We start from the raw sequence: 19,614 nt of genomic DNA on the forward strand, positions 1-19,614 counted from the left end.
TGATAGCATTCTTCTTCGTCTCTTCACTAACCAATTAATTAGCAGGAACGTCCTATCTTGAGGTCATCTTCTTCATTTCTTCTTCGGTTTAGAACTCAGCATGAGAAGGAACACTGCAGGGGACTCAGGTGTCACTGTCAGATAATACACAGACTTATCTCAGTTTCGATATCATGTGTGACGTCTCATGCCTCTGCAGGCAATAGAAACTAACCTGGAAGCCAGTGAGACTTGGGCAATATGGCCAATGTAATGCAGCCCACGCCAACCCCACAAATTCCTAACAATAGTGTACCCATGTATAAACAAACTTGATTTTTTTTTGCTAGATATTACACAGGAAAAACTAAGTTGATGTTCCTTCAGGACATATTACACCTCTAAGAGAGGCAGGGGGCACGCAAAAAAAAAAAAAATTGAATAATAGATGGTGTCCCTTCGGGGCCAAAAGGATCCCTATGTTGGCAAGGATGTGACATACAAAGCTTGAATACATTAATTAAATATTTCTGTTGTACCTCTAGGGCTCATGGGATGCCTATGAAAGGCAAACAAATATAGAATAAATCAATTAAATATTAGCTGGCGTCACTCCAGGGTCCTTGAGAGACCCATGGGAAAGCAAATTCAATCAAATTAATCAGAAACAACAACTGTGTATTACGGACTACAACAATCCACCAAAAGCACAAATAAATACATGGAAAACAATATATTAAAAAAGCAGAAAAATGGCATGGGCTTACAATATCCATACGCCTACAAAATTGAATTAAATGATGAATAATCAGAAACCCTTACTGGCTCAACAAAATAGTGATTGCTTACCACACAACATGGGCCAGAATGGAATGTGGCATACAGAACAAAGACAAAATGGCCATCACCCACATGGCTTGCGAAGAAGGTTGTGCATCTACACACACACACACACACAAGTACCACAAATTGGTTGTCGCCCCAATGGCTAGAAAAAAAGGAGACATGGAAAACAAAGACCATTGCTGCCATATCCTGCCTGAAGCACCTTATTTCTCCACCACCTCCCAACTAACTTTTATAATTGCAGGAAAAGGATCATACAAATATGAATGCAAAAAATGTGTCTGAGCCCCACCTGTTACTGCAGTAGGTATTTACCCACCACCAGTAGATCAGCGATGTCAGATGAGAAAATACACTTAAAGAATATCCAAAACACAAACAGCCTAAGTCAACATCAATTACCCCTCTTCTAAATACTTCTAAAGTTGCAGTAAAAACAGAATACTCAACTAAGACTCACATACGCAAACACATAAATAATGGCAAGAATATGGGGTACAGGGTAGTTGAGAACAAAGGAAAATGTAAGGCTGCATGGTTCTGGACTCAAGAAGCCACTGTGAACCTAGCCATCAATAGGTAAATGGCATCAGTGAAAAAGCAAAGAATACATTAAAGAGACACATGATACTTATTGCAGGGTAGACAAGGCCCCAAACATTAAACAGCAACACAGTACAAAGGTTAACAAGTCAGTACAGAATTTCCAAAAAACACACAAGAAAATGGAGTAAATGTACATATAACCCCAGGCCTCTACCATCCTAAAAATGAGCAAACATTATCCCTTACAAAACCTTAACCTTGCATGAGGCCAGTGAAAAAGTGCATCTTTTTTGCCTAGTCACCCCCATTTTTTGTGGCATGATGCAGTTGATTTTTGACTTGATGCACTGGGACACTGCGAAGCAGGCATGATCACTAATGCCTAAAATAAGTCAAGATTGGTTAACTCCTAAATAGCATATTTAACTTTCCTATACAGCCACAGCCTATGGTGCCCAAAGTACACTCATGGCATGGAAAGTCAAATGTCACCTAAGAAACACAGTAAAACTCTGCCATCCACTAGTGTAACCAGTCAAACATGGCTCCAGGAAACCACCCGCTGCAGATTAAAAGCTGTGGGCCAACCTTTCAAAATTACTTTTTGACAGATGAAAACCTTTCTTTCAAATATAAATCGGTGATCCCTATTTGTGCTTTATAGACCACAAGGCAGGGCACATGGTATTTAAAAGTAAAACATGTAGACATTTCAAAGTAAAAGTTACAGAGACTAGCATCCAAAAACGATTTTCACTGTTGAAAGGCTGGCTATCCCATACAGAAACATCAAGGAACAATATTAAATATTAATTCAGCTATTTCTGCTTTGGGACAAGCTATAAAAAATAATTCCACAAGTATTTTAAATATTTATTAAAAGCCTAACTCGAAGGTGAAGTCAGATTTTTTATAAATATTAAGGGAAAATAGACTTGCACCTCTAGCAGAAAGACCATTTGGTCTGTGCCCAGGACCTTATTTTACTTCAAAGGAGCCTTCTCTGTCACACACAAATATTAAGGGACTCATCAAAAGCCCCCATCTTTTGCCTTTCCAGTTAGGAAGGCACCAAACCTAGTTGGGGGAAAGCTACCCAGAACTGGCTTGGAGTGACCAAGTAGGGGATTCTTCTTTACCCTGGTCACCCCTCTTGGTGGACACACATACTTTGCACAAGCATTGAACGGTTTCTCTATCCTGGATTATGAGAATGAGGGGTATCATGGTATTGCTTGAAGTAGGGCAAACAAGAGCTGCTGCAAAAGTGGGTAGTTTTACCCTTGGGAACTTTTACCCCATTGGTAGGGAGAGCCAGGAGTCACTCCCATATAATAGCTAGTGCCATGCACAAATACGGCACCTGACTCTGGAACTGAGGAAGAACACAAGAGCGGCTGAACCTGCTGTTTGAGAACTTTGAGAAGACCTGAAGGCAGGACCTGCTCCCACTCGTACCCAGAACCAAGATGTGGACTCCAATGGTCAGTTGGCTGACCTGTGCCAGCCACAGAGATACAAAAAGCTTACAAGAGGCGTTTTTCCTAATGGACCCAGCTGACCAGTAACAAATGGACCTTACCTGGAGCCTGCGTTGGTGTCGTGGGTCTGTTCCTGAGGTCCCAGGACCCTTGACAGTGTATAACCAAACTTCTACATTCGTTGAAGAGCAGGGACTTAGAAACCTTTTTAGCTCCAAGACCTCAGGAGGACCAGGACAACCCTTCATGCTAATAAAGCCAATGCAGACCATGCTGGGCTGAAGAAACAGGGGGTCTTTGACTTGGAGCTTCTTTGCAGAAACAAATCCAGTTCTGGGGGCCCTCAGCAAGAGGTTTATGCCCTGGTGGAGCCTTTGTTAGATACAGCCCTTTGCTTTGCTCTCTTACAGAATTCTGAACTTTAAAAAAGAGATAGAGTCCGAAGTGAAAAATCTTGATGGGGTGAAGGCACCAACAGTATCCAACTGGCAAGAGGAATTCCATGGACACAAAATTAAAATGTTGCCACCTAAAGCTTTTCCCACCAAAACCAATGACGTCAGCAGGACCTTGTTCAAAACCTGACGATTCCTCAGATACAGCATACAACATTTCTCCACTGAAGCATTTTGACTTACATTTCAGAGTCTAAATCGCAAGGTAATACCTCCAACCGGGTCGAACCAGGTAGGTGTATCCAACTTGCACTCTATCGCAGTTGCCTGAAATCACTCCTAGTTTCTGGTCTACTGCCACCAAAGACTACCATTGGTGCTTTGTTCTTCAGGACAGGAAGAGGAAGTTGTTACTGTATGTAATATAGCCTCCCAGTGTCTGTGTCAATTTTCTCAGTTAAAAAAAAGTGGTTCACACTAAAAAATTACCCAAATGTCAGTTTAAGTAAAAATTCAACTTGAACATGTATGTGACACCTGAGTTAAATGAACTGCCTCTCACATTCTGTATGGGGATTTACACTCAAAATATTACCTGGACGGTCAGATCAGATAGAAAAAGAATGTGAAATGTATGTTGACTGCCCAAGTTAAACAACTGGCTCTTATGTTTGGAAAATGCTGCTTGTATCATGCTGAAACTGCCATTCACACAGTTTCCATGCTTCTATCATTAGAATTTTCCCCAAACAAAATGTTCATTACTCTAAGTGGTGTAATGGCATTATCTTGGATATTAAGCATACATTTTGTTAAGGTAAATTAGAGAGACTATGCCAAATTATGCTGGTTTAATGAAAATTACACTGGGGCTCTAAATAGAATGTGGAAGTCAATGAGTTCTTGATCATCTGCAAAGGGTGACTGCAGTTCAGGGAGTACAAACCATGCAAAAAATGTGTTATGGTAACAAAATATACATGTTGTGTTGCAGCCTGAGAGTATGTAGTGAGAAGGACCCCACTATAAATTCTGCTGGTTGCCTTTACAGACTAAGAAGTGAGAAGAGAGTAGCTGAGCCTAGCATCTGCGAAGGATGTGATCATCTTATGGATTGTGATTTGGTCTGTACCTTTCACTGGAGCATGTCCCAGATATACAAGTAGGGCACCGTTTTCATCTAGAGAAATATGGGAATGCTGGGTGGTAGGAAATCTGAGGATCGCTTCATATCCTGGAAGTTTCTGTCACAGAAATGTTAGGAAAATGTGTGATTTTAGGTAAAGGTTTGAAGTTTGCAGGGCATTTTTGCTAAGATCAGGCCTACACATCACACCTACCACCAAAATATGGCTTTTTTTACAGTAAATGTTGATGTCTCCATGTTGGGTTTTGGGACACTTTGGTGGTCATTACAACCCTGGCGGACTGTGTTAAAGTGACGGTAAGACCTCCAACAGGCCGGGTGAATTTTTTTTGCAATTACGACCGTGGCGGAAACCGCCAACAAAGACAGCCACTTTAACACTCCGACAGCCACGGTGGTACAAACAAAGAGCGCGGCGGTCACCGCCAACAGACAGGCCGGAGACAATGTACCGCCCACACTATTATGACAGGCCAATCCGCCACCTTTTCCGGGGCGGATTCACCACAGATAAAAACAGGGCGTAAACAGGAATTCCGAAGGGAAAACGCTCACCTCTACACACCCCACGAGGAACGAGGACACCATGGACCTGGATCTCCAAATTCAACCTGCGATAGTCTTCCTGCTCCTCTACCAGGAGCACGAATGCCCGCGGCGAAGACCGCGGTGAGTGCTGCACCTACGACACAGGGGAGGGGGGAGGGAAAAAACAGGGACACAAACACGCAGCACCCCCACCCTCACCCACTACAACACACACACTAATGCATATTGATACATCATAGTTACACCCCCCAAACCCCCAGGAAGAATGCAAAGGCAATAGAAAATGAGTGTAACTATTGTAATATATTAAAATCAAGTAGGCAGAAATATATATATACACCATTTACAAAATATATACCAAACATAGTAGTCCAGGTAGTGCTCCAATTAAGTCAGTAGAACACTGTGACCACACGGTATGGGCGAGGCCCACACAAGATCCCCGACCATGACGGAGAGAACACTGCAGGGGCATCAGAGAGCAACTAAACAGGCACCTCAGGGGGAGGGAAAGGGGGGGCACTTCAGCCGGTTGAGTGCACGATGCCAAATCCACGAGGGGGCCACATGCCCACTGTTCAATCCTGGGGAATGCAAAGCCATAGTCTCTCAAGTCCCTACAGCGGGTGGGTTGCCCACTGTTCCATCCTGGGGAGTGCAAAGCCACAGTCTCTCAAGTCTCTACAGTGGGTGGGTTGCCCACTGTTCCATCCTGGGGAGTGCAAAGCCACAGTCTCTCAAGTCTCTACAGTGGGCGGGTTGCCCACTGTTCCATCCTGGGGAGTGCAAAGCCACAGTCTCTCAAGTCTCTACAGTGGGTGGGTTGCCCACTGTTCCATCCTGGGGAGTGCAAAGCCACAGTCTCTCAAGTGGATAACAGTCTCCACTGGTTCTGGAGGGGGCCTTGTGCCCAGAGTGCTTCATCCTGCTAAGGACAGAGGTAGTGGATGTATTTCTCCACTGGTTCTGGAGGGGGCATGGTGCCCAGAGTGCTTCATTCACCCCGTGACAGACTCAGTATCGTCAGTGCCCTTGGCGCTCATGGGCCAGCGGTGCTTGAGGCGGCGGTGCCCTGTTCAGTGGTGCTTGAGACGGCGGTGCCCTGTTCAGCGGTGCTTGAGACGGCAGTGCCCTGTTCAGCGGTGCTTGAGACGGCGGTGCCCTGTTCAGCGGTGCTTGAGGCGGCGGTCTCCATAGCAGGTACTCAGCTGCTGGCGGACCTTCATGGCCCAGCGTGGCTTTTCCGGGCGGTCCTTCATGGCCCAGTGGGGCTTTTGCTGGCGGTCCTTCATGGCCCAGCGGGGCTTTTGCTGGCAGTCCTTCATGGCCCAGCGGGGCTGTTACGAGCGGTGGCCTCCTGGGCAGTGGGGCTGGTGCAGGCGGTGGCCTCCTGGGCAGCTGGGCTGGTGCTGGCGGTGGCCTCCTGGGCAGATGGGCTGGTGCTGGCGCTCTTCTCCGCCGTGCTGCTCTTCCCAGACTTGCCGGGTTTCTTGTGGCCCTTCCCCACCTTGGAAGGTGTCACAGCTGACTCCACACTCCCACCGGGACCCCAATGAGCGGCTTTGGTGGCTGGAGTCTTTCCCCTCTCCCGCCGGGCACTGGCCAACTTCTGATGCTTAGCAGGTGGGGGACGGTCTGTGCTGTAGCTCTGTGCCATACTGGCTGCCCTGGTGGCCGGTGCACTCCAGATTCCGGTAACTACAGGCACCACTGGTCCCGGAGGTGTTGTGGCTGAGGTGCTAGTTTGGGACCTATGAGACGGACGGGGTGGGGGAGGTGTGGGAAAGAGGTCAAAGTTGGACAGGAAAGGTTTTTTTGACACACTGGGACGGGTAGCTGGAGGGGGTTTGGGAGTGGAGGAAGAGGTGGTGGTTGTAGGAGGTGTTCATTTGCTGGCTTTGGGTAAAGGTGCATGGGCTGGAGGCTGTCGTGAGGTGGATGGCTGTTGGGTGGGTGTGTGCCTGCGTTTGTCTATCTTGGGAGGGGGCGTCCCAGACACACTGGGAGAGGACACAGGGGACGTGTGAATGGTAGTGGGGGTGGTGACTGCACGTGAGCGGGGTGTGGTGGTGGGTGTGCTGGAGAGGGACGTAGTGGCTGTAGAGGTACTGTATGCAGGTGGGGGGGTAGACGAGACAGGGAGGGAGGAGGGAGACGAGTAGGAGGGGGACACAGTAGAGGCAGTGGATGCTGGTGTGTCTCCATGTTTGTGATGCTTGCGTGAGTGCCTGTGGGATGTGTGGTGCTTATGTTTGCCTGAGCTTCCCTTGTGTGTTGACGTGTGTGCATGTTGGTCTGTAGGTGTGCTTGGGATAGGCTGAGGTACAGGGGATTGGGTCGGGGTGGAGGAAGTTGGAGGGGGGAGGCTAGACACAGGGACAATGGCTGCCATCAGTGCTGAGGGCAGAGTCTGAAAAGCTCGCTGAAGGGCCGCCTGACCAGAATGAATGCCCTCCAGGAATGCATTGGTTTGTTGCAACTGCCTTTCTACACCCTGGATGGCATTCAAAATGGTAGACTTCCCAACAGTGAGGAACCTGAGGAGGTCAATAGCCTCCTCACTGAGGGCAGCAGGGGTGACTGGGGCAGGGCCTGAGGTGCCTGGGGCAAAGGTGATGCGCACCCTCCCGGGTGAGCGGGCACGGGGCGAAGGCTGAGGGGCTGCTGGGAGGGCGGTGCTGGAAGGGGGGGTGGTGGCTGTACCTGTAGATGGGGTGGCACAGATGTTGCCGCCACCACAAGGAAGCTCCCATCAGAGGACGAGTCCGTGTCACTGGTCTCAGCTCCTGTCCCCGCCGTGGAGCTCCCCTCGCCCTCCGTCCCACTGGTGAAGTCTGATTCCGTAGTGTGGCCCTTCATGGCCATGTGGGATGCAGCCACCTGGTGCTCCGGTGCCACTGCTCCTCCGCCTGATGATGCTAATGCACACAAGAACAGGGAGACCACAAAAAGGGGGGGACGACAGAAGAAAGACATGTTGAGTGCATGCATTACTGCTACAGTTGGCAGACACGACAGACACAGAAGCCCCCTGCACTACGCCCGCTCTTGGGCTCCACTGTTCAATCCCTGGGAAATGGCCTACTAGGCTATTGATGACATCTGCACACATAGATGACACAGGGGCATGACTAGTTGTAGTTGTCACGCTACAGAGGTGGGATGGGGTGCCTCATGGCCTGCCTTACGGAGGGACCTTGCCTACGGAACTCGCCCTGGTCTAAGGAAACCCACAGCCCACCTCCCCCACCCAGACCCCTCCACTGCACGCAAAGTCAGCAGAATGCGAGTGTACTCACCCCCTTGTGGCTGCTGTGATGCCCTAAAGCACCCATCCAACTCCGGGTACGCCACTGCCAGGATCCTGAACACCAGGGGGGTCATGGTGCGACGGGCACCCCTCCCATGTTGGGAGGCCATCCCCAGCGGAGCCTCCGCCGTCTTCTTGCTCCAGCGGCGAATATCCTCCCATCTTTTCCGGCAGTGGGTGCTTCGTCTGTGGTAGACCCCCAGGGTCCAGACGTCCTTGGCGATAGCATGCCAAATATGTTTTTTCTGGTGGGAGCTGACCTACATGATTTCTACAGGGGAAAGAGAAAGTAATTACCAACTGCACCGTCAAAGTGATTGGCCCCCACCCCTACCCTTGCCATGTGGCACATGCACTCACCGTTGTTTCATGCACGCCGCACTCTTCCCCCCTTCCTTCTTACATCCGCCCCTCTCCACACAGGCATAGCCCATACATCATGCTCCCAGTGTACTTACCTGTTTGTCTGGAGAACCGTAGAGTAGCGTGTACTGGGGGAGGACCCTGTCTACGAGTTTCTCCAACTCCTCCGATGTGAAGGCAGGGGCCCTTTCCCCAGACACTCAAGGCATTGTCTCTTTCGGATCGAGGTCACAGCAAGACTTGCATTGTAGGTCCTCTCCTCTCGAAGATCAGGTATCGAGTGATTAAACAGATAGAAAATGACCGTACCGTCACCGCTGGCGTACATCTTCATTGGTTCCTGGGACCCATAGGGTCCAATGTTAACCAATGCAGCATTGCGCTGCAGTCTTCGACCGCCTACCGCGATGGTGTACAACACCAGCGCAGCTACCTCCCATCCCATTGTCCCACTTTAGAGGTCAGGCAGCCGCCATTTTCAGGGGCCCACATGGCTTCAATTTCAACTGCGTCACACATACCCAGGCCTAGACTCAACACACATACAGGCCACTTTTTAAGTATGAATGGTCTTCTGTGTAAGCTGTGGGTACGTACCTCTGAATTGTTTGACTCTGTGCTCGCTATTGTCCTTCATAGGCACCGTCTGCTGGGACACGTGAGGAGATGGCGGCATCCTCCGGTGTACCGACCGTTGGTGGACCTGTCGACAATGGAGGAAAGACATATTATAATCACATACAGGCTTGACCGTGCCACAATCCAGGAACTGTGTACCCAGCTGGAGCCAGACCTGATGTCAGCTATCCGCCATCCCACCGGAATCCCCCCTCAAGTGCAGGTGCTGTCAGCGCTCCATTTCCTTGCAAGTGGGTAATTTCAAGCAACAGTGGCCATTGCATCAGGGATGTCCCAGCCTATGTTTTCCAATGTGTTGTCCAGAGTGTTGTCTGCCCTGCTGAAGCACATGCAGAGCTACATCGTTTTCCCTCAGGTGGAGGATTTGCCTACAGTGAAAGGTGATTTCTATGCCCTGGGACATATCCCCAACATCATAGGTGCCACTGATGGCTTTGCCCCCCCCCACAGGAGTGAACAGGTGTACAGAAACCGGAAGAGTTAGCATTCGATGAATGTACAGATGGTATGTTTGGCAGACCAGTACATCTCCCATGTGAATGCCATGTTCCCTGGCTCAGTGCATGACTCTTACATCCTTCGGAATAGCAGCATCCCTTATGTGATGGGGCAACTCCAGAGGCACTGTGTGTGGCTATTAGGTGAGCACCCGGAAACTAGTCAGTGGGAATGGTTGTCTGGGTCTGGGGATATCCCTCCAGGTTAGTGTGTGTCTAACAGTTGTCCCTCGCCATTTGCAGGTGACTCTGGTTACCCCAACCTGTCATGGCTACTGACCCCAGTGAGGAATCCCAGGACAAGGGCAGAGGAACGCTACAATGAGGCTCATGGGCGAACTAGGAGGGTGATCGAGCGGACCTTCGGCCTCCTGAAGGCCAGGTGCAGGTGCCTCCATATGACAGGTGGATCCCTATTCTACTCACCAAAGAAGATGTGCCAGATCATCGTGGCCTGTTGTATGATTCACAACCTGGCTTTGCGACGACAGGTGCCCTTTCTGCAGGAGGATGGTCCAGATGGCGGTGTTGTTGCAGCTGTGGAGCCTGTGGACAGTGAAGATGAGGAAGCAGAGGAAGAAGACATGGACAACAGGGACTCAGTGATCCAGCAATATTTCCAGTGAAACACAGGTAAGGATACAAACCTGCCTACTACATGTACTTAAACACTACTGCCTCTCTACTGTCTGTCTTTTTCACCCAGTGTATGGTCACTGAGTTGTCACTTTCCCTTACGATTTCACAGATATGGGTCCCACAGTGTGACATCTGCTTTGATTCCTCATGGACTAGAGCTGTGTGACATAGGTATGTTGACATTACAAATGAAAGAGCTTTTTGCCACAGTTATTACTAATACAGTATTCCGAAATCACAGACAGACTCCAGATTGTTTTGTGCTTTAAGGGTGTTTATTTTAGTGCTCAAAATTGGAGGGGGTAGCAAAATGGTGAGGGGTGATGGCGGAGGAATGTCCATGGCAGAGTCCAGTCTATTAGTCTCACATGTGCATTGCCCATATGGGCATAGGAAGTGGAGCTGGGGCAGTTTAAGTATGGACAGGGTGACAAAGTGGGACAGTAGGATGACAATCAGGGTGGTCTCATTTCTTGGCGGGGGTCTTGGCATCGTTCCCTGTCTTGTTCCTGTATCTCAGGGACCGTTTGCGAGGTGGTTCTCCCTCTGCAAGGGGTGGGGAGCCGGTGTGGTGGTCCTGTGGCGGGGCCTCCTGTCCACTATCGACGGCGGAGGTGGTGGGCAGTTCATCGTCCAGGCTAGTGTCAGGGGCCCCTTGTTGTGCGACAGTGTCCCTCCTGGTGTTGAGTACTTCCTTCAGCACCCCTACAATGGTGCCCAGGGTGGAATTGATGGTTCTGAGTTCCTCCCTGAAGCCCATATACTGTTCCTCCTGCAGGCGCTGGGTCTCCTTAAACTTGGCCAGTACCATTGCCATCGTCGCCTGGGGCTGGTGGTAGGCTCCCATGATGTTGGAGAGGGCCTCGTGGAGAGTGGGTTACCTGGGCCTGTCCGCCCCCTGTCGCACAGCAGCCCTCCCAGTTCCCCTGTGTTCCTGGGCCTCCATCCCCTGGACCGTGTGCCCACTGCCACTGCCCCCAGGTCCCTGTTGTTGTTGGGGTGGTGGGTTAGCCTGGGTTCCCTGTAGTGGTGGACATACTGCTGATTGACGTGTCCTGAGGACGGAGGTATGGGCCCGCTGGATGGGTGCTGTGCTGGTGTTTACAGAGGGAGGAAGCTCTGTAGTGGCCTGTGATTGGGTGTGGGGAACCGAATGTCCAGAGGTCCCCGATGGGCCGGGCTGGTCATCTAGATCCAGTTGGACTGAGGTGCTGTCATCACTGTGGGCCTCTTCTGTTGGTGGTGTGGACATGTGTGGACCCTCCTGTCCGGTGACGTTGGGTAGGGGTCCTGCAGGGGTATAAAGGCATGATTATTGCATCTTTGTGTGTCAAGGTGTGCAATGGGTGAGTGACCGTGTACCCTAGTGCTTGCATTCCTGTGTGGGACCTTGTGTGATGATGGTTTAGGGGGGTGTATGGGTATGTGCGGTGGGCATGCTTTATTGATGGGTGCCCATGCTTTGTTGTTGCATGCAGGGCTTGGTGTTGGGATGTTTGGTTTGTGATGTTGGGACATTTGTGAGGAGTAGGAGTGATGGGGGTGAGGGCGAGGGTGGGGGTATGTGATAGCATGCAGGTAGGGTGGGAGATGTAGTAGTAAAGCTTTGACTTACCAGAGTCCATTCCTCCACCTACTCCTGCGAGGCCCTCAGGATGCAGAATCGCCAAGACCTGCTCCTCCCATGTTGATAGTTGTGGGGGAGGAGGTGGGGGTCCACCGCCAGTCCTCTGAACCGCCAGGTGGTGTCTGGAGACCACGGAACACACCTTCCCCGTAGGTCGTTCCACCTCTTCCTGATGTCCTCCCGATTTCTTGGGTGTTGTCCCACTGCGTTGACCCTGTCCTCTATTCTTCGCCATAGCTCCATCTTCCCCCATGTGCCCATAGTTCCTCTTGCTTGTGATGAGGCCGTGTGTGACAGTTTTCCGGGTGCCGATAGGGAGCCAATTGAAAATCTTCCTTAGCATCTTCAAGGTATAGAAGCATGAGGCGCGAACAAGGTTGACTTGGGCAGCATGTTGAATTTGATGTTGATTACATCAAATTCTTGGCGTGTGGGTGTCATGCTAGGTCTGTCGGCTACCAGCGTGAGTCCCACAATGAAGTGCTTTTCCAGAAGATCATGATTTTGACCTTGTCGGTGTTCAGCTTCAGACAGTTGGGCTTCATCCAGTGGGCAATTTAATTCATTTAGGTGTTGATTTTTATCCGGGTGCTGGGTGTCTTGTTTAAGAGGGAGCAAATGAGTTGCATGTAATTGACATAGGAGAGGATGTTAATGTTGTGAGAGAGGATGATGGGCTGTGGGAGGATCCTTGTGAAACTTCACAAACGAAGTTGCAGTCCTCTAGAGTAGGTGTGGTGGGGGCAACGGTCTGATGGGACCCCTGACTGGATGGACTTCATTGTGGTGGTGGTTTCCTCTGGGGTGATGTCAGTGATGATGGGCAAGGTGGTTAGCATTGGTTCTTTGGATGGGATCAGGAGGCATTTAGTGAGATCCGTCGGATTTCATTGGGGGTTGGATTTGCTGTAAATGGTGCTGATTTTGTTGCTGAAAAATTTAGAGATTGTTACAGAGTTCCTGCATGGGGGTGATCGAGTTTGAGGCAGGCGCTGATGAGGTGGAATCCTTCACAATTGCAAAGCTTTCTTTGCTTCTGTTGGTGTTGTTGTCTGTGTTGCCTCCTGTCACGCCCGCCAGCAATGACAAAATAGCTATATGGCACCGGCTGCACCATAGTGCTTAACAAAAAAAGGCTTTCAGCCAACATTGCTAAAAACACTGACAAACCTTGTGTAGGCAAGAGCTATTGCTTTTGTCAATGCTTTTCAACGAGTTGTTGCCATATGTCATTACTATGAAAACATCAAAATAATAAAAAGCATCTGAATAAAAACGTCAGTTCCGTATTAAGAGTAACGAATAATGTGAACCAACAACATAGTCCATGTTCAATATCTGGTCTACATGAATGAACCCTTTTGGTGTGTACATCGGCCCCAGTGTATGTAAGTCACTGGTCGATGCGTGAGAGGGTTTAAAGGAAACCTCTGTGCTTGCACTGAAGGTTTCTTTTTTTATTAAGAGAGAGTTAGAGGCAAAGCGGAATTGCTTCTAATTTAGCACTCGCCCTTCGCTCCTGTCCATCTGTGGCGTCGGTGTGCCGTGAGTGGCACCAAAGTCCCACTTCCCCACAGTACTTGAAAAAGGCAGCAGGAGAGTTCTCTCCCATCTGCCCAGTGGGGTTTTTGGGGGAAAGGATACCTCCCCCACTTGAGAGAGGTATCTTTAGAAAGGCGAGAGTGCCTCTTTCCAGTGATGCCTTCCTCAAACAGCTTCCTGCTCATGGCTTGTCCATCATGGCGTCTTTGGCTGTGTGCAGCATGAAGTTGACCGCAGGATGACCTGCAGCCAATGCTGTGGGCAGCCAATCCCCCACAGTGCATGCACTTTGACAGTGTACAGCATGGTGTTGGCTGCCGGGCCTGGCCTACCCCAAGCCAAGCTCAGCCTTTTATTATGTATATATTATTTTACTCCTGTGGGAGCCCCATGATAGAAGTACTCAGGGAACTCCAGCGGTAGTCCAGGGGCCTCGTTAACACCCATGGGATGGAGAAAACCAAAACAATATTTTTTTGTATTTGGGCCCAGAGTGAGCCATGGTACCCCTACCCTGCCTCCTTATACTTTATTTATTTTTTTAATTTTCAGGATAAGGGCACCAAGTCCCTGTGTCCTGGAAAGGTGGCCGCCACAGTTCTGTTCATGTTGCAGCCCACCAATCAAAACTCAAAATGCCGCAGGACTTGCATGGAACCTCTCGCTCAAGTGGAAGCATGACAGCCAATGGGAAAAAAGTCCCTAATCAGATGTCTTCTTTTTTTAATTCAAATGACAGAAGGATTCTCACAAATCTCTAAAAAATACTGAATGGATTTACACCATATCACAAGAAGCATGTTTTTTGGGATCAAGATCTAGCTTCCTGCCACATTTGGTGTAATTCCGTTCTGCTGTTTGGGCTGTAGCCCTTTTTAAAAAATTTTAAAAAAATTCTATGGAAAATGCATGTGGATTTTGCGTTTTGGGACCTCTTCCTTTGTCTTGACCATCACCTGATGGATCACCCTGAAACTTTCCCCAAGCGCTTTTTTTGAAAGTTGTCTGAAGATTTATCAAACAGCACCAAAGTTATTAGCAAACCAAAAAATGCATTTCCTATGGAAACTCAGACTTAACTATAACTACTCAGTTGTGCCTCCACTGGATATTATCTATATACGAATTATAGAGATTATGAATATAAATATCACCTACTGGTTATCCCCAGTAGGTAGCTATAATTTGGACCTTGTTTTCATAGAAAACATGTTTTTTGATTTGTTAATAACTTTGGCACTGTTTGATGAATCTTCAGGAATTGTTTTTTATGCTGTCTGAAAAGTTTTGGGGTGATTCGTCAAGCAGGGGCAGAGACAAATGGGGGGTCTCAAAAAGAATTTTCCCTATGCAATTCCCATAGGGATTTTAGACATGACTACAGCCCGAACTGCTGAACTCAATTACACCAAATTTGGCAGAAAGCTAGATCTTGGCCCAGAAAGAACGCTTCTTGTAATTTGGTGTAAATCTGTTCAGTAGTTTTGGAGTTATTGAAGAAATAAAAATGATGTATATCTACAGATGCCGAGGATCCACAGATCTGACAGATACCACACTGAGATCTGATTTTCTGCCACCACTTCAACCAGGAAGTGGTGGCAGCCATCTTGGGACTCTGGACATGCCTGTTCCCCTAGGCTTAGTAGTGGGGTTGAATCACCCCGAAAATTTCCAGACAGCACAGCTAAATTGACTGTCACACGAGTTTTGAAAATTTCATGAAGATATGTCAAACAGCACCGAAGTTATTAGGAAAACAAAAAATGCTTTTCCTGTCTTCAAGTACTTGGAACATTATCTTTATTTCATCTCAGACTGACTTTTACAGTATTATACTTACAAACACCAGTAGGGTGGGGTACCAGTATATTGAGAGATAGAGCCGGGCAATTTTCCTGATACCCATTATTTGTTTCATATAGATATATATATATGTATGGTGGGTTTACTCGTTGGGTTTATAGCCAGCACTCTTTGTCCATTTGTCTGTTGTGCCGTTCACATTATTCTTCCACCCAGTGCAGCATGGAGCATGGGGCATGTGGTGATGGCTCAGGCTACTTCTGCAGTTGCTGACTCCACTGTAGGTGACCGCAATGTGAATTTTCACAAGGGGCGCACCTGTGCACAAAGTATACATCTTAAGTTCCGGAGGCTACCATGTAAAGGAGTGCTGCTAGAGATCAAAGTTTGATTTTCGCCTTCAGTAAATTATTGCTACACTGTCAATGACCCAGCAGCTCCCTCAATAATAAAGTTTTGCAAAAGCTTTGGCACAACAAGCATTGACAAATAGGAGTTTCTGCCAGTCTTTTGGCCATGCAAATGGCTGTTCAGCTATCTGATTGCTAATGGGGCGCACTTATTGTTCTTTTTGGGTCTGACTCAAATTTGTGCTTTTTAGTTGTTTCCCACCTAAAATTGTTTCTGCAGCATGCCAGTGCCATAATAAATGAACAGTGGCTGAAGTGGGCTCAACCCTTGTTCTCTGAAGGATGATGTGTTTTTAATGTCTTCGGAGAAGCTGCATTGGAACGTGCTTTGTTGCGTTTTTAGTATCATACACATCTCACAGATGCACACACCTACATATTGTGCTTTTACACATCTCACAGTTGCACACACTCACCGACTGATTTAGAACCATACTTCTGCCTTCCACGTAGGACAGTGTTTTAGAAAGAAGATTTTAGACTGTCAACACATATGGTGTCTCAGTAGGTCATTGCTCCACAGCCCTAAGCTTGACCTATGAAGGACAGCTCTGATGCAGGATCAAATACTGCACAGCATCTGATGGGGAAGAAAAAATGGAGCAGAATGTGAAGCACTTTTTTCATGGGGCAGAGTTCCTAACAATTACTTGCCTTCCAGTGATGGTAAGGAGCATGGTAATAGAGGTTGTGATGTCCCTTTGCAAGCACAATCTGTGCAGTGGAGAGACAGTAGAAGGGTAGATCAGCCAAGACAGTACGCATGTGCAGCAGCAAGTACAGACAGCTCTTTTGGCAGCCCCCTAATTTAGTTTAGTGTCACATTCACCTGTTCACTGCAGATGCTTGTCATAAAGTCGATGCAGCATTTTGTTTGCCTACTAACTGTTAACCATCTCTTTTTGGATGTTGACTTCTTCAGTAAATTGTGCATCAAATAAATGTGTGCGTAAGACAGTTTCTGAGGGAGCATGGAGGCACCCTTAGGCCTCATTGTAGGGCACACTGGTGGACTGCCACCTCTCTTGGGCAGTTGAAGAAATTTCTGAGTTTCACGCTCAAAATAGGGTTAGTGCACAGACCAAGCATACCGTCCTAGTGATCTGCTCATATGGTTTGGGTAACTCCCAGTTTTCGCCCGTCATAAGCACGGATCCTTTTTTGCTATTGCAACATATGTTGCATTTCAATGGTAATTCTGCTGCATTGCCCCCGGACCATACTGGCCATGATAGGTTGTTCAAAATTCGGCCTGTCTTGGAACATTTGTCTGTCAGGTTTCTAGAGATTTATAATCCTGGTAACAATCTTCTCATTGATGAGCCCTTCATCCTTTACAAAAGGTGACTTCTGTTCATGCAGTACATACCGATCAAAACAGCTCATGGTGGCATGAAAATGTACATGCTGTGTGAGAGCTCTACTGGTTATATAAGCAGCCTAAGAGTGTATTCATGAAAGGACTCTGCTCTGAATCCTGTAGCTTGCCCTTCCATGCTAGGAGCCACAGCAAAGACTGTATGGGAGCTTGTCTAACCACTCCTTCATTAAGATTATAACCTTTATATGAATAACTTCTGAACGGGAGAAGAGCTATTCAGCGAGCTGTACAAAGCTGGCACTGCGGCATGTGATACAGTATGATGTCACCACAAAGACTTCTCCTAGACGATTGCTTGTAAGAACCTCCCAGAGTACTGTGTTGCATTCCAACAAACTCTTTGCAGTCAAATTCTCTGATAAGCAGGATGTGTACATGCTCACCACAATCAATGATGGAAGCACTTTCCCAGATAGAGTTTAGGGTCAGTTGGCCGAAGCTCACAAGCTCGCCTGTATACTTGAGTACACAGGTGGTGTATGGAATTTAGGCCACATTGCCACTGAGTACCCTGTGTGGCAAAACCTAAAGTCTTTAATAGTTTTTGAAGTGATCTTTAGGGCACATAGTTAGTCTTTCACAGCATGTTTGCCTTAGTTTCAAAGGTAGAAACGCTCGCTCAGTTGGAGGAATTTAGGCCCCAGAAGGCGTTCTTTGATATCACCAACTTTATTCCACAAACTGAAAGGAGCTGGATTTTGTACAGTAAGCACAGTAAAGGCACTTCAAAGACACATTTGCTTGAGCTTCAGGTACCTAGCAATGGAAGGCGTTAGTAAAGATTCACTTATCAAGTATAAAGAATTAGTCAGAATTTTGAAGGAGACAGATATGAACAGCTAGGAAAAGCTCAGGTTCGGTGTGCTTTTACATGGATATCGCACATTTAGAAGGAAGATATCAAGGTAGTAGGGATAGGCATGCTGTCACTTCATGTTGACCAAGGGACTCAATCAGATTGGTGCCACAATCACCTCGATACCTAATTACTCCCTCGTTCAACAAAGCAGATGACTCAAAACCATACAGACCACAGAAGCTAGGCTCTCCCTCAACCTTCCACCAGACACACACCCTGCACCTCAAAGAGCTTCACTGGCTCCCCAATCTACAGGTTTCTTCAAACTCTGACCACACAGATTCAAAGCCTTACACAACACTGGCCCAGCATACCAAACCATCTCAGATTATATAAACCATCAAGACACTTTTGTTCTGCAGCCTCCCATGCATAAGCAGCATCAGAACGGGCATCAGTGACTTATCCTACCTTCTTCTGAAAGGCTAGAATGACCTGCACTTACAAATCTATGCGCTTCTAAAATGGTTGCTCTCCATACGAAGTTGAAAGTTTGGCTCTTCATCTAGGGGAGTCCCTGAATTAGCCATCAGAGGCAGAATACCCTCCTGTGTGACAGTACACTTTACATAGAACTCTGCACCCAACAGTAGCCATATGGGTCATATTTGTGCCCTGCTTGTCATGTTCATCATCTGTCAGAATGTAGTAGATGTTCTATTTGCTGTATCACAAGTGCCTTACAGTCACACCATTGAGCATAAAAGTGGACAAGACATAAGCCACATTCTCTTTGACTAACCAGTGTGACAATAAGTACCATTCTTTGTAGTTTAGGACATGCTTTTTAAGGAACTTAGGATTGTTTCCCCCAGCAAGTTTATCTTAGTTTCAGAGAGAGAAATGCTTCCTCTTGGAGTAATCTAGGCACCCATGCTTCTTCGGACACCCCCCAACTCACATCTGCAAACTGGATGGAGTTGGATTAAGCACAGTGAGTGTGCTAAAGTCACCTGAAAGATAACCTTCTTAGCCTCATGTAGCCTTCAGAATGTCAACAGAGGTAGATACTTGACAGGTAGTAAAAACGTAGGCAAAGATTTGTTTCATTTGTGAAGGTCGTTGAACCACCAACCGCTAATATTTGCGGACATATGTGTCTACTGGTTTGCCTGTGGATTGTTTGTGTGCAAGTTGGATGATGACTGGGTGAGAGGTCATTTGATTGGGGATTCAGCCCTGGGACAAATGAATGTGATGATCCCTTAAATTGCAGCAATATGTTGATGTAAGTTCCCTGATGTGTTGGACTGTGTCTGCGGCTGTGGCTGGCAGTATGAACATCTTTTTTGTGGTGTGTGAATAGTGTGTACATGGTCCTTATTGTGGTTGGTGCCTGGACGTGGCTATACAGCTCACCTTCAGTAGTATTGGTTTCAATATTCAGATACTGTAATTAGTATATGTTCTTTGAAGCTTGCAGTTCTGAAGGTGCCAAAGCCAAACAGTGTAATGGCTGGTTAACTTCAAAGACTTAGGGCTAGATTTATAGCTTGGAGGTAAGGACACTTTTTCACAATGGTAACAAAGTATCCTCACTGCCAAGCTAATAGTCTGCCCGCCAGATTTAAAAGCAGGCAAACCGTTGGCGTAACCGT

This window comes from Pleurodeles waltl, chromosome 12, assembly GCF_031143425.1.
Source record: "Pleurodeles waltl isolate 20211129_DDA chromosome 12, aPleWal1.hap1.20221129, whole genome shotgun sequence".
NCBI classification, from domain to species: Eukaryota; Metazoa; Chordata; class Amphibia; order Caudata; family Salamandridae; genus Pleurodeles; species Pleurodeles waltl.